This window comes from Podarcis filfolensis (genome assembly GCF_964270895.1).
Source record: "Podarcis filfolensis genome assembly, chromosome: 1".
NCBI lineage: Eukaryota > Metazoa > Chordata > Lepidosauria > Squamata > Lacertidae > Podarcis > Podarcis filfolensis.
This window is the reverse complement of record NC_139604.1, coordinates 120472692-120484902: the sequence shown is the minus strand read 5'-3', so window position 1 is coordinate 120484902 and position 12211 is coordinate 120472692.

Below are 12211 nucleotides of genomic sequence, written 5' to 3'. Positions count from 1 at the left end.
ATGGCTAACCTTCAGGGATTTTCAAAGTGTATACAGTGGTACCTCGGGTTAAGTACTTAATTTGTTCTGGAGGTCCGTTCTTAACCTGAAACTGTTCTTAACATGAAGCACCACTTTAGCTAATGGGGCCTCCTGCTGCTGCCGCGCCACCGGAGCACGATTTCTGTTCTCATCCTGAAGCAAAGTTCTTAACCTGAAGCACTATTTCTGGGTTAGCGGAGTGTGTAACCTGAAGCGTATGTAACCTGAAGCGTATGTAACCCGAGGTACCACTGTACAGTGGTACCTCTAGATACGAACGGGATCCGTTCCGGAGCCCCGTTCGCATCTAGAGGTAAACGTATCTAGCGATGGCACGTCTGCGCATGCGCGTGTCGCTTTTCGCCACTTCTGCGCATGCGCGTGACATCATTTTGAGCGTCTGTGCATGCGCAAGTGACGAAACCCAGAAGTAACGTGCTCCATTACTTCCGGGTTGCTGCGGAGCACAACTCGAATGCGCTCAACTTGAAGCAAATTAAACCTGAGGTATGACTGTATATACAAGTTGTCAGGGCCTGCTATATGAGAAAAGAACCTGCTCTCTGCGAAGGTTGAAAGGCTTTTCTCTACAGTGGAAAAAACAACAAGGCTTGACGTTAAAGCTGTCATCTAACATTCATTTATCTGAGAGTAAACCTGACTGAACTCAAGGGAACGTTACTTCCAAGAACAGGGTTGTGTTGTGGCTGTGCAGCCTATAGTTAAAGGAAGGCATAGAGTGCAATCTTATACATGTCTTCTCAGAAGTAAGTCCCACTGTACGCAGCAGGGTTTACTTCCCAATATCCACAGGACCACAGCATACAATTTATGCAGAAAAGAGTAAAAAACTGACATAGGTCACAAAACACATCAGTTACAGTTTAAGACTATAGAGGGCACAGTTCACTAACTTAGATGTTACTGAACTGATTAGTCTCCTATGTTAAGGGAATCTTCGTACATTCTTCTTGAAGCAGGAAAAGCAGTGAAATTCAATTTCTATTAAGAGAACTTGGAAGAATTTCAACAGGGGACAGGGCTATCAAATTGCCATTTTATTAACATTTTATTAACTTTAACTTTTTTGGAAACAGAGTAAATATTGTGCGTCCAATTATATTCAACTTGCCAAAAGTAGTTGCTATGCCCAGATTTGTTTTGTTTTAAAATGTGTTCTGGGTCACATTTACACCATACCTTTAAAGCAAATGGGAATCAGGGAACTGTAATTTGTTCAAGGCACTGGGAATTGTAGCTCTTTGAGGGATAAACTGCAGTTCCCAGGATTCTTTCAGAAAAGCCATGTGCTTTAAATGCCTAGTGAAGTTGGGATCTTGGATTGTGTATTATTCCAGCTGATTTGCAGCCATCTGCAAATATCAAGGATTTCTTCAAAATGCAGTTGATCTGAACAATAATTTCTGAGCAAAATTTCATTCAGGTTGATTGCATTCTTGTTCCCAGGGGAAGGTCTTCGTGGGATTTTCTGTCTCCGGGGCCAAAATAACTTTGCAAACCTTGGGTATTGTGACTGTAAGTTAAAGGGAGCATTATTTGCTGTTCTATCTCCCAGCAGCAAAATGTCTTCAGCCAACTCTCCTAACTTCCTGCCTTGGATTGTCATCTGAAAAGGACTAACGACTCTTCCAAAGATTTCAGTGAAGATTAAATGTGTTTATGTCTATTTTGGTAGGGCTTTTTTTCCTCCTTTTTGCCAGCCACATTTTCTTTTGGTCAATGTGACTCACGTAATCCCTTTAAGACCATCAGTTACAACAACTCTCAATTTTTCCTGCTACCACCTAGCATATTTCTTCGCTTTCTGGTCCCCCAAGTGTTGTGGAATGTTGTTTTCCTTCTGACATGTCTTTGATCAGCTCCATGTCAAAATGGTGTGATGGGGGTGTGTGTGTGTTTATAGCACGTTCTAGCTCTTTCTCCTAAAAATATCAAACAGGGTGAGCGTCGAAGCCAAATTCCCCATAGGATTTGAGAATGTGACTCTCTAATCTTGTGCAAAGAAGCATTAACCACATTAGTCACTCAGCACTCTAAATTTTTTACCAAATATCTTCCTTCGCGCCAGAGTCTACACAATTCAAAGAAGAAAATCCCAACGTTTTCATGAATTACAGGCCATGTTAGTCTGTAGGCAATGTAAAGACACTGAAAGTTCATCTGAGGCTAAACAGAGTGAGATTAAAAAAAACCCAAAAACTTCGGCTTGTCTCCACAATTCTACCAATGTATAAGTTGTTAAACCAGGCCCAGAAAATGTTTTCTTTTAAGTGGAGCCAGCAATACTTTATTTGAAGGTAGATTTTCTGATACTCTGTTTCAAAGGCAATGTGCACGCAAATTCTGATTTTAAAAATGGTCTTGGTTTGCCATAGAGGTAGCAGTATAAACACCAGGAACCTAGGAGGACTCTCACTTAGTTAAGTAAATTAATTGAGTCCCACGATAGATGTAATGGATATACTGCACAATCCTTCATACCATACCCTCCAACTGCCCCCCAAATACCAGGATCTTCACAAAAACCCTTAAGCCATCACAGCTTCTCACTTTTTCACCCAATTCCCGAATTCCCAAGGGACCTTCCCTTCAGTACAGCATTTCAACATGTTATTGGAAGTGCAGAGCTGTGGGTTCCTCTACCACATTTCTTAAGATTTACGCCTCTTGCTCCCCCCCACTCAATATGGCGGCACTTCCTGTTTTTGTGGAAACAAGATCCAGGTCACTTAAATGCCCCTAAAAAAGTTTTTCACTGCTCCTCAGACAACCAGTCTCCCATAAAGAATGGGGTGGGTGGGGGAGCGATAGGGACGGGGCCTTCCATGAGGCCATTGCCATGGCTGCGAGGGGCGCCACAGGGCCATGGGTGGGCTGTTATGGTTGCTTGGCTCTGGCTTGCTTCACTGCGTCTGCATCCCTGCCTCAGCCTTCAAGGAGGAGGCCTGGAATGGCAGGTGAACACTGATGTAGAATATGTCCCTGTTTTCACCTGAGGACTGTTGGAGGATATGTCATAATACAGTGGTACCTCAGGTTACATACGCTTCAGGTTACAGACTCTGCTAACCCAGAAATAGTGCTTCAGGTTAAGAACTTTGCTTCAGGATGAGAACAGAAATCGTGCTCCAGCGGCGCGGCAGCAGCAGGAGGCCCCATTAGCTAAGGTGGTGCTTCAGGTTAAGAACATTTTCAGGTTAAGAACGGACCTCCAGAACAAATTAAGTACTTAACCCGAGGTACCACTGTACACTGAGACTGGAGCTATATTGGTGGATTGGCTCCCATATGCTCAGCTTGGTACAGGGGAAAAGTTTAAGTAGGAAATACAAAAGTTTTCAGAGTGTTTGGCTATAACTCCCATTGGCTCCAGCCAGCACAGCTAAAACATAGGATTTATAGACCAAAATATTTGGAAGGCACCAAGTTAGGGAGGTCTGAAACATCAGACACCGCCACCCACTCAATCTCTTGCCACCCATTGCCAGTGTCCACCCCCACAGTCCTTAATGCATCATATGGAGAAGGGAAATGAATCAATATTTTACCACCCGTCTGCTTAATGCAGTAGGACTAATACTTAGAGTTCTGAAGGAGCCACAGTAGTAAATTATATGACAGCCCAAATTTAGCTCAAATTCCAGTTTGCTCCTCCCCCCCCCATCTGATTTTTGAATGGGAGACTAAACTATTTTTGACACAGGATCTGCATGTTAAGAATCTGCTGGCAAGAAAAACCCCCAAACAGCACCACAAGCATAGTTCACTCTCTTGAGGAAATAGGAAGGATTTAGGGAAGAGTTTCAAAAACACCAGTTATCGGAATGATGGCAGAAACGCCTCTCCAGCCGCCCCGTCAGAAAATGCTCCCAATTTCATAACAAGCCAAACGGCACATGGAAATGAAATCTAGTGCAAATCATAAAACATGAAACGCACACACATAGCCGAATAATACCACATGATTTAGCACACGATCGCCGGCGGTCCAAACCAGAAATATCCTGACCAGTGATGAAAGATTTAATGTCTCTGCCACAGACACATTCTTTTGAATTCCTGACTTGTTTCTATGAGAATCTGACATGTTTTCCAAGAGCAGCCTTCCAAGGAAAAAGTCCTGTTTCTATTATTGGCTTGTGAAGAGATCCAAAGGCTTCCTAAGTGGTAAGTCTAGATGCTTTTCTTTGTTCGGTTGGAAAACACAGCACTCTTTCTAGGGGCTGCTGAAACATCAATTCAAAAGGAATGCCTGCAGAGCTCTGATTTAGGGAGCTGGGGGGATCAAACTTCAGGATTGCACTTCTTCCCATTAAGACTGCCAATTCTGATACTGAGAACTTGGAACATTGAAAAATAACATTATTGTTATTGCAGCTTTTATCCCACCCTTTGCCCAGTGAGCTCAGGACAGTGTAGAACAGTGTTTTTTCAAACTTGGGTTCCCAGCTGTTTTTGAACTACAATTTCTAACATGCCTGACCACTGGTCCTGCTAGCTAGTGATAAGGAGTTGTAGTTCAAAAACAACTGGAGACCCAAGTTGGGAAACACTGGTGTAGAATGTGTGTGTGTCCCTGTGTGCCCTGCTCTAGCCACACCCACTTTGGACTCTGGCCCCACCCACTTTTCTCAGCTCTGGGAAGTTCTGACCAAGGTAACATGAATCTTGGCATGAAAATGTTTCCTGTATCTGATATGGATAGTTCCACTCCACCTTTTTCATCCTCACAACACCCCTGCGAGGTAGATCATGCTGAGTGATATTAACTGGCCCAAAGTCACCAAGGGTGTTGGGATTCAAACTTGGATCTCTCCAGTTCTAGCTCCATTCTAACCATGCTGCTTCAATGGCTTACTGTGATTCTTGATCATCTGGGATTCTGTTAACAAGTCCCATAGTAAAGGGTAAAGGGACCCCTGACCATTAGGTCCAGTTGTGACCGACTCTGGGGTTGCGGCACTCATCTCGCTTTATTGGCCGAGGGAGCCAGCGTACAGCTTCCGGGTCATGTGGCCAGCATGACTAAGCCGCTTCTGGCGAACCAGAGCAGCGCACAGAAACGCCGTTTACCTTCCTGCCGGAGCGGTACCTATCTACTTGCACTTTGACGTGCTTTTGAACTGCTAGGTTGGCAGGAGCAGGGACCGAGCAACGGCAGCTCACCCCGTCGTGGGGATTCGAACCGCCGACCTTCTGATCGGCAAGCCCTAGGCTCTGTGGTTTAACCCACAGTGCCACCTGCGTCCCCTAACAAGTCCCATGGCTGCATGGAAATCCTTCAATGATGGTTTGCAGCCTGACTACCGTGAGTAAACTCCCTTCCTGTTGCAACCCCTTAAAAACTGCTCCTCAGAGTTGGGGTACCTTCCAAAATTGTAGGATGTTGCATGGTGTGCTGCAGAAAGGAGGAGGAACTGGTGGAAATCACCCTCCTTTTTATGAAAAGAGTCTTCAGCTTGATCATGTAAGACCATCTTCCTGTCCAAGTTATGACTTTCCAAACTAAGACATGTAAGCCACAGCTGAGCCAAAGGTGAGCTCTTGGAAGACCCAGTGGCAGAGTTTAGCATGTGCCTTAATCTTTATTCAAATCAACAGGGCTTAATTGCGCTCAGGACCCTTTGTGTGAGAGAGTGTGCTGTGTGAGAGTTCTAGTTGCCAGGTCAGGTGCATCCCAGGCTGTGAGGTTTCAGGGCCCAGACCTGAGACCTAGGGCCAGCCCCTGGTGATGTCATGGGGGCAGGCCCTGGAAACGGAGGTTAATTGGGAGAGGGGAGTGGTGGAGGGCTGTTCCCCCAGAGTGTCCACGCTATAATTTGCAGCCAGCTCCTGTTGGGCTGAAGCATGAAAAGTCTTCTTAATGGGAAAAAAATGAAATAAAAACACTCTTGCCCACCTGGAGATTCAGCTTCTCTACCCGCCACCTAGAGACTTCAGGTCAGACCTGGTGGCCTGGCAACCCTACTGCAGGTGCAGCACATCTATGCCCACACCCACGATGACATGTGGCCCTTGAAAGTTCTGCTGTGAGGCATTGAGGCCCTCGAGCTGAAAAGGTTAGCTACTTCTGTTGGTAGAACATGAGACTCTTAATCTCAGGGTTCAGGGTTGTGAATTCGAGTCCCACATTGGGCAAGAGGATTCCTGCATTGCAGGGGTTGCAACCCTACAATTCTAGGATTCTGTATTGTAGATACATGTTGTCAGGGGCTCGGGAGCAGGAGCACAGGGGAGAGAGGAAATGGAGAGCGAAGGAGAAGAATCCGAGGGCAGCGTAGGGGAGTATGACAGTGGCCCGAGAGATTCCATGAGCTTCTCCAGCGAATCAGAAGATTCCCAGAAGGGGGCGCCGATGGTCAGGGCAAGGGGGGTTCCAGGGGGGACGCACCAGAAACAAGGAGCCAGCGGGGAACCCCAAAGCAGCAGCGGGGGATCAGGACCAGTTTCCCCACCAGAGCGTAGTGGGGGGGAAGAGTCACAGGTGTCAGGACCAGCGTCTCCTCCAGCGGGGAGAGAAGATGAGTCAGGGCTGACCATGCCTCCATCGGAGAGTGGGGGAACGGAGGGGAGGTCAGTTGCAGCTAGCCTCCCCGAAGGGGGAAGCAGTGACAGCAGCAGTGAAACGGTCAGGAGGAAAGTTGCTGGCTGGGCGCGCGCGCCAAATTCAAATGTACAGGCGCGGGGGACAGCAGGAGACCTGGATTGGGAACCAGCTCCTAAAGCCCGCCGGAGGGAGGGGGAAGGCTCAGGGGATTCAGCGTCAGAAGAGTCTAGAAAGGGCGAGACCCCGACGGACAGGCGGAACCAGAGGCGGAAAGAACAGAGGAAGAGGTGGAGCAAGGCTAGAGTCTTAAACTGGTGTCTGGGGGGAGGAGATTCAGACGGAGCATCAGCGATCTAGAGTTTGAGACGTAGAGCTGCACGCTGCGGCTCTGGAAGTGAAACTGAACTTCAATAAAGACTTTCGTACTTAATGACGAAGCGGCGTTGGTCCTTTGTGAGCTGGGACCTCGGGCAGCTCTGACACATGTATTGTAGATACATATTGTAGATAATGCTGTATTGTTTTTAACACTTGATTGGAAGCCGCCCAGAGTGGCTGGGGAAACTCAGCCAGCTGGGCGGGGTATAAATAATAAATTATTATTATTATTATTATTATTATTATTATTATTATTATTCTGCTCCAGTTTACAGTTTTTTCTTCCTTTCCACTGAAATACAGGAACTTAAATTCCAGATGAAGATAGGAGAGTTTCCCTCCCCTCCTTAAAACACACAGAGCATGTAATAAATGTCCACTTGGCATATCTTTCTATTTGTCTCTTCTGAAAGAGGGAAGGGATCCTTAACCAAAAGAATTTAAAGTGCTTAAGACGTCCTTTCAACCGCAGATGATAGAGAAAGTCAAGAGCAGTGAACGGCCAGATTCTTAAAATACCAGCAGTTTGGTGGTCTCTAATCCTTTGGCTATCTGAAAAAGAAATCATGGACATCTTAGCTAATTGAAACAAAGCTTTTTCAGGGAAAGACACTTGATTTTCACAACCATTCATTAAAAACCAAAAATCTACCTTTGGCACCAGATGTATGTGGAACCATTTTTGCTACCACCCACCCCACATAAAGACACTTCTATGGAAACAGCTGAGAAACACACACCCTAGCAGAAGCGTCTCATCCATCTTAATATTTGCTTGAGTGTATAACTTGGAGTAGTGGTAGCTGGTGACTTTTTGCCTTGGCTGGGCTGATTTTTTTTAACAACCCCATGACTTCTACAGCACTTTTAAAGGAGAACCTTTACTCTGTACACCCCACCACCCCACAAGAATACTGGGAACCGTGGCTTAACCCTGACAGGGCTACAAGTCCCAGAGCCTTTAACAAACCACAGTTCCCAAAATTTTCAGGGGCGGGGGGAACGTTCTTTTAATGTATGGTCTGTAGAATGCCACAGTCTCCCTATTAAGAATGTACTATTCTCGACACATCCATGGATGTGAGGCATGTGTTCTGAATGAGAGGGCATTTATTTCATTTAGAAATGAAGTCATGTCACATCACATATTAGAATGCTGAAGGAGGACTAGGACTGGGGAGACCAGAGCTCAAACCTCCACTCAGCCACAAAGCTCTCTGGGTTACCTTATTTATTTAAGTAATTTTTACCCTTCTCCTCAGTTAAAAAACCAACAACTCAGAGCATCTTGCCTATCAGTAAAAACAAGGCAGTCCCTGCCCTCAGAGATACCTAGAGCATAGCTGTCAAGTGTCCCTTATTTGAAGGGACAGTCCCTTATTCCAGCGCCATGTCCCACTGCTGTCCCTTATTGATGGATGTCCCTTAAATGATGTCCCTTAAATTTCAAAGGAAGCAGCTCCTCTCCCTCCCTCCCTGCCAGCCATTTTGTTGCATGTGCTGCTGCAAACTTTGCAGTGCAAAGCCAGGCCAGGGAGCCATCTTAAGTTGGGGCTGCATAGGCCTTGTGGTGCATGTGATTCAGATTCTATTCAGTTGCACCTCTGGTTACAAAGTTGGTTGGACAGTGTTCTCGAAGCTACCAGCATGAGTTTTATCAGACTGCAGAAGGACAGGAAGACTGGAGTGCCTGGAACAGGTGAGGCTGCTGGTCCCTTATTTTGGCTGCTGGTCCCTTATTTTCAAGGCTGCTGGCCCCTTATTTTCAAATCTGTAAGTTGACAGCTATGACCTAGAGCGACACCTTCATATGCTGTCAGTCTGTGATTGGGTTCATGTAACACCTCCCCCCATCATAGGAGCCAACTCCTAGGGACCCAGGTCCTTTTGGCTCCCCCCAAAAAATATTTGAGGGGGGCAACCCCTCCTCCCGCACAAGTTGATGGGCATTGCCATTCAAATGGTGTGTGCGTACCATGTCTTGTGATCAGTTATGTGGGGTGGGGCTTACCTGGGCCCCCCAATATTTTATTCAAATTGGCACCCCTGCCTTCTATACTCTACCACTTTGTGCTGTAGGATAGATGCTTGTTGAAAGTCTTCCCTGAACTCCATGCACATAGGGAAATAGCCTGTCAGGTAGAAACATGTGGAACACACCTTCTGCTTGCAGGGAGCCTACACTGATAATGCCGTACACCACTGGCCACCTGAAGTGGCATGATAAGTTTTGCCAATTAATTTTGTTGCTGGCATCAACAACACAGTTTGTAGCTTCCAGAATTCATCCGTAGGTAGTCATCTGCAGGAGGATGAGAAACTAGCTACAGGAAAGCTGGGAGCTCCAGATTGCCGATGGCAAACCTATTACATATCTACTCAGAAGTAAGTTGCATTAAATTCAATGGGGTTTATGTCCAGGTCAGGGGTAAAGTTAGTAAGGTTCAGATGGAGCTGCCATCTGCTTTGGCTGTTGTCCCATTGTCAAAACTTTAATTGTAAGATCCTTCAGGCAAAGATTCAGTAACTTGTTTGTTCCTTTTTATTGTTCTACAAAACAGCATATACACAGGGCTGATAAAACAGCAACCGTTCCCCCCTGTGTCTAATTTCAGGCCGTGTCATTGTTTATGCATTATTATGCACTATTTATTTAATTTATAGCCCACCCTTCCTCCCAAAAGAGCCCAGGGTGGCAAATGCACAAGCGAGAAAACAATGAAAACATCTAAAACACAATTCCAGTACCGATGCGAACTGGGGAAGACTCTACCCAAAAGGCTTGTTGGAAGCGGAAAGTCTCATACCCTCCAACATACTTCAGATGAAAATAGGGACATTTCTCATCCCCCCACAACAGACCCTCCTTGACCCTCCCATTTTTTGCCCCCCCGCCCCCCGCGGAGCATTTCCTATCAGAAGAAGGGCGAGTGCTACCACAACTTCACCAATGGAACACAGCACGCATGCCCTCCGCCGTCTCGAGAAAACCCCTTGATCCCAAAATTTTATTTTATTTTATTCTTTGGTAGATTTACAAAAAGAAACATTGCAATAAATAAATTTCGGAAAGGGGCAAGATGAGATGCAGATGCACAAAGCATTTTATCGCAACAAGATTTCTTGCACTGTGCTCCCACTTTCTTCCTGTCCATGGCAGCCCTGCCCTCTGCCTGCCCCTCAGAGCCAATGTGTCATATGAGGCTGTGCCTCTGTAGTGGCAGCGCCTTCTCATCTGCTCTCCAGCAGCTGCTATGAGCTGCCAAGGGAGGAGGCCAGCAGCAACAGCCATGGAGAGGCAATGCGATGCTCCCTCACTGCCACCGCCGCCATTGTCATCGCTGGTAAAATATACTTGGAGCTGAGAGTGGATTTCATGCTCTTTATTCAGCTCACAGTGGTGAGGAGGAATGGAAGTCCCCCCCAAATGTCTGCTTTATATACATTATTTACACAATGGGCCCCACGTGATTGGCTAATTCCAGGATTCACCTGTAGGCCAATCAGGTTGCGGATTCACTTCCACCTGGAGCTGGATTGGGTGGCTCCTGTGGACCAATCAGACTGCTGCATTCTGAATCCTGTTGTTCTAGGGGCAATCAGACTGCTGCATTCTGAATCCTATTGTTCTAGGACCAATCAGACTGCTGCATTTTGGATCCTATTCAACTCAGTACATAACAGCTGGGGACAATCACCAGCTCATTCTCCTACCTGAGCTCAGTAGTGGCGGTGCTGGCAGGGGAAACAGGGACATATCCGGGATCAAATCAGAAGCCAGGATGGCTTTTGTAATACTGAGACTGTCCCTAAAAAATCGGGACACTCAGAGGGTGTTTAAAAGAAAAAAGGTAAAGGACCCCTGACAGTTAAGTTCAGTCACAGACGACTCTGGGGTTACGATGCACATCTCGCTTTACAGGCCGAGGGAGCCGGTGTTTGTCCACAGACAGTTTTCCCGGGTCATGTGGCCAGCATGGCTAAGCCGCTTCTGGTGAAACCAGAGCAGTGCACGGAAACGCCGTTTACCTTCCCGCCAGAGCGGTACCTATTTATCTACTTGCACTTTTTGGCATGCTTTTGAACTGCTAGGTGGGCAGGAGCTGGGACAGAGCAATGGGAGCTCACCCTGTCGTGAGGATTCGAACCGCTGACCTTCTGATCAGCAAGCCCAAGAGGCTCAGTGGTTTAGACCACAGCGCCACCCGCGTCCATAGAGGGTGTTTGTTGTTGTTTAGTTGTTTCCGACTCTTCGTGACCCCATGGACCAGAGCCCGCCAGGCACTCCTGTCTTCCACTGCCTCCCGCAGTTTGATCAAACTCATGCTGGTAGCTTCGAGAACACTGACCAACCATCTCATCCTCTGTCGTCCCCTTCTCCTTGTGCCCTCCATCTTTCCCAACATCAGGGTCTTTTCTAGGGAGTCTTCTCTTCTCATGAGGTGGCCAAAGTATTGGAGGGTGTTTAGTAGGTGCCAAAAAAGCCAACAGCAACAGCACCTAATATTTAAGGGAAGGAAACTCCAAAAAGTAGGTGCCACTACACTAAAGGCCTGATTCTTATACTGGACAGAATGACCTCTTGGTAAGATGTTATCTGCAGGAGACAGGGATTGGGGAAATCTTTGGGATTTTTTGGAAAAAAGCCTATGGCGAGAAAATCTTACCAAACAGCTCAGTGAAGACAGTGTGTGTTTAGTGGCCTTGGAGTGCTGGCTGTTTTTTGGGGATGGGGTGGGTGGGCCTTAAAATGGGTCACTGAAGAGGATGAAATGGGCTTTCTGGAATCCTGAGCAGTAGCACTCCACACACCAATATTTCATTGTAGGTCCTTGTAATTACAGTGATGATTAATCAAGGCAAGTGGACATTCTGTTACTAGCTACAACTTCACCGAGTCTGAAGGTAGTCAGGCTCTGGTTCAATCCACATTGCTTTTGACATCCTAGTTGGCTAGCATATAGTAAAACAATTGTACTGTTAAAAATAAATAAATTGGATGCCCAGTGTGGTGCAGGATTGGGTTCCAAAAAAGAATGATGCTCTCAGTTAGGGGGATTACTAATCAGCAAAAGCAGAGGAGTGTGTGGCGTTCCAGCGAATGAATGAAGGATAAACAGGCTTGTTTCGAAATAAAATGTTTTCCAACATTTTCCACGAAGAGTTAGCTGGACTTTGAAGAGTCCAGTAAAAATAAAGATTCTTGTTTTTAAAGCTAAAAATAGGCAGAATCGAAAATCTGGG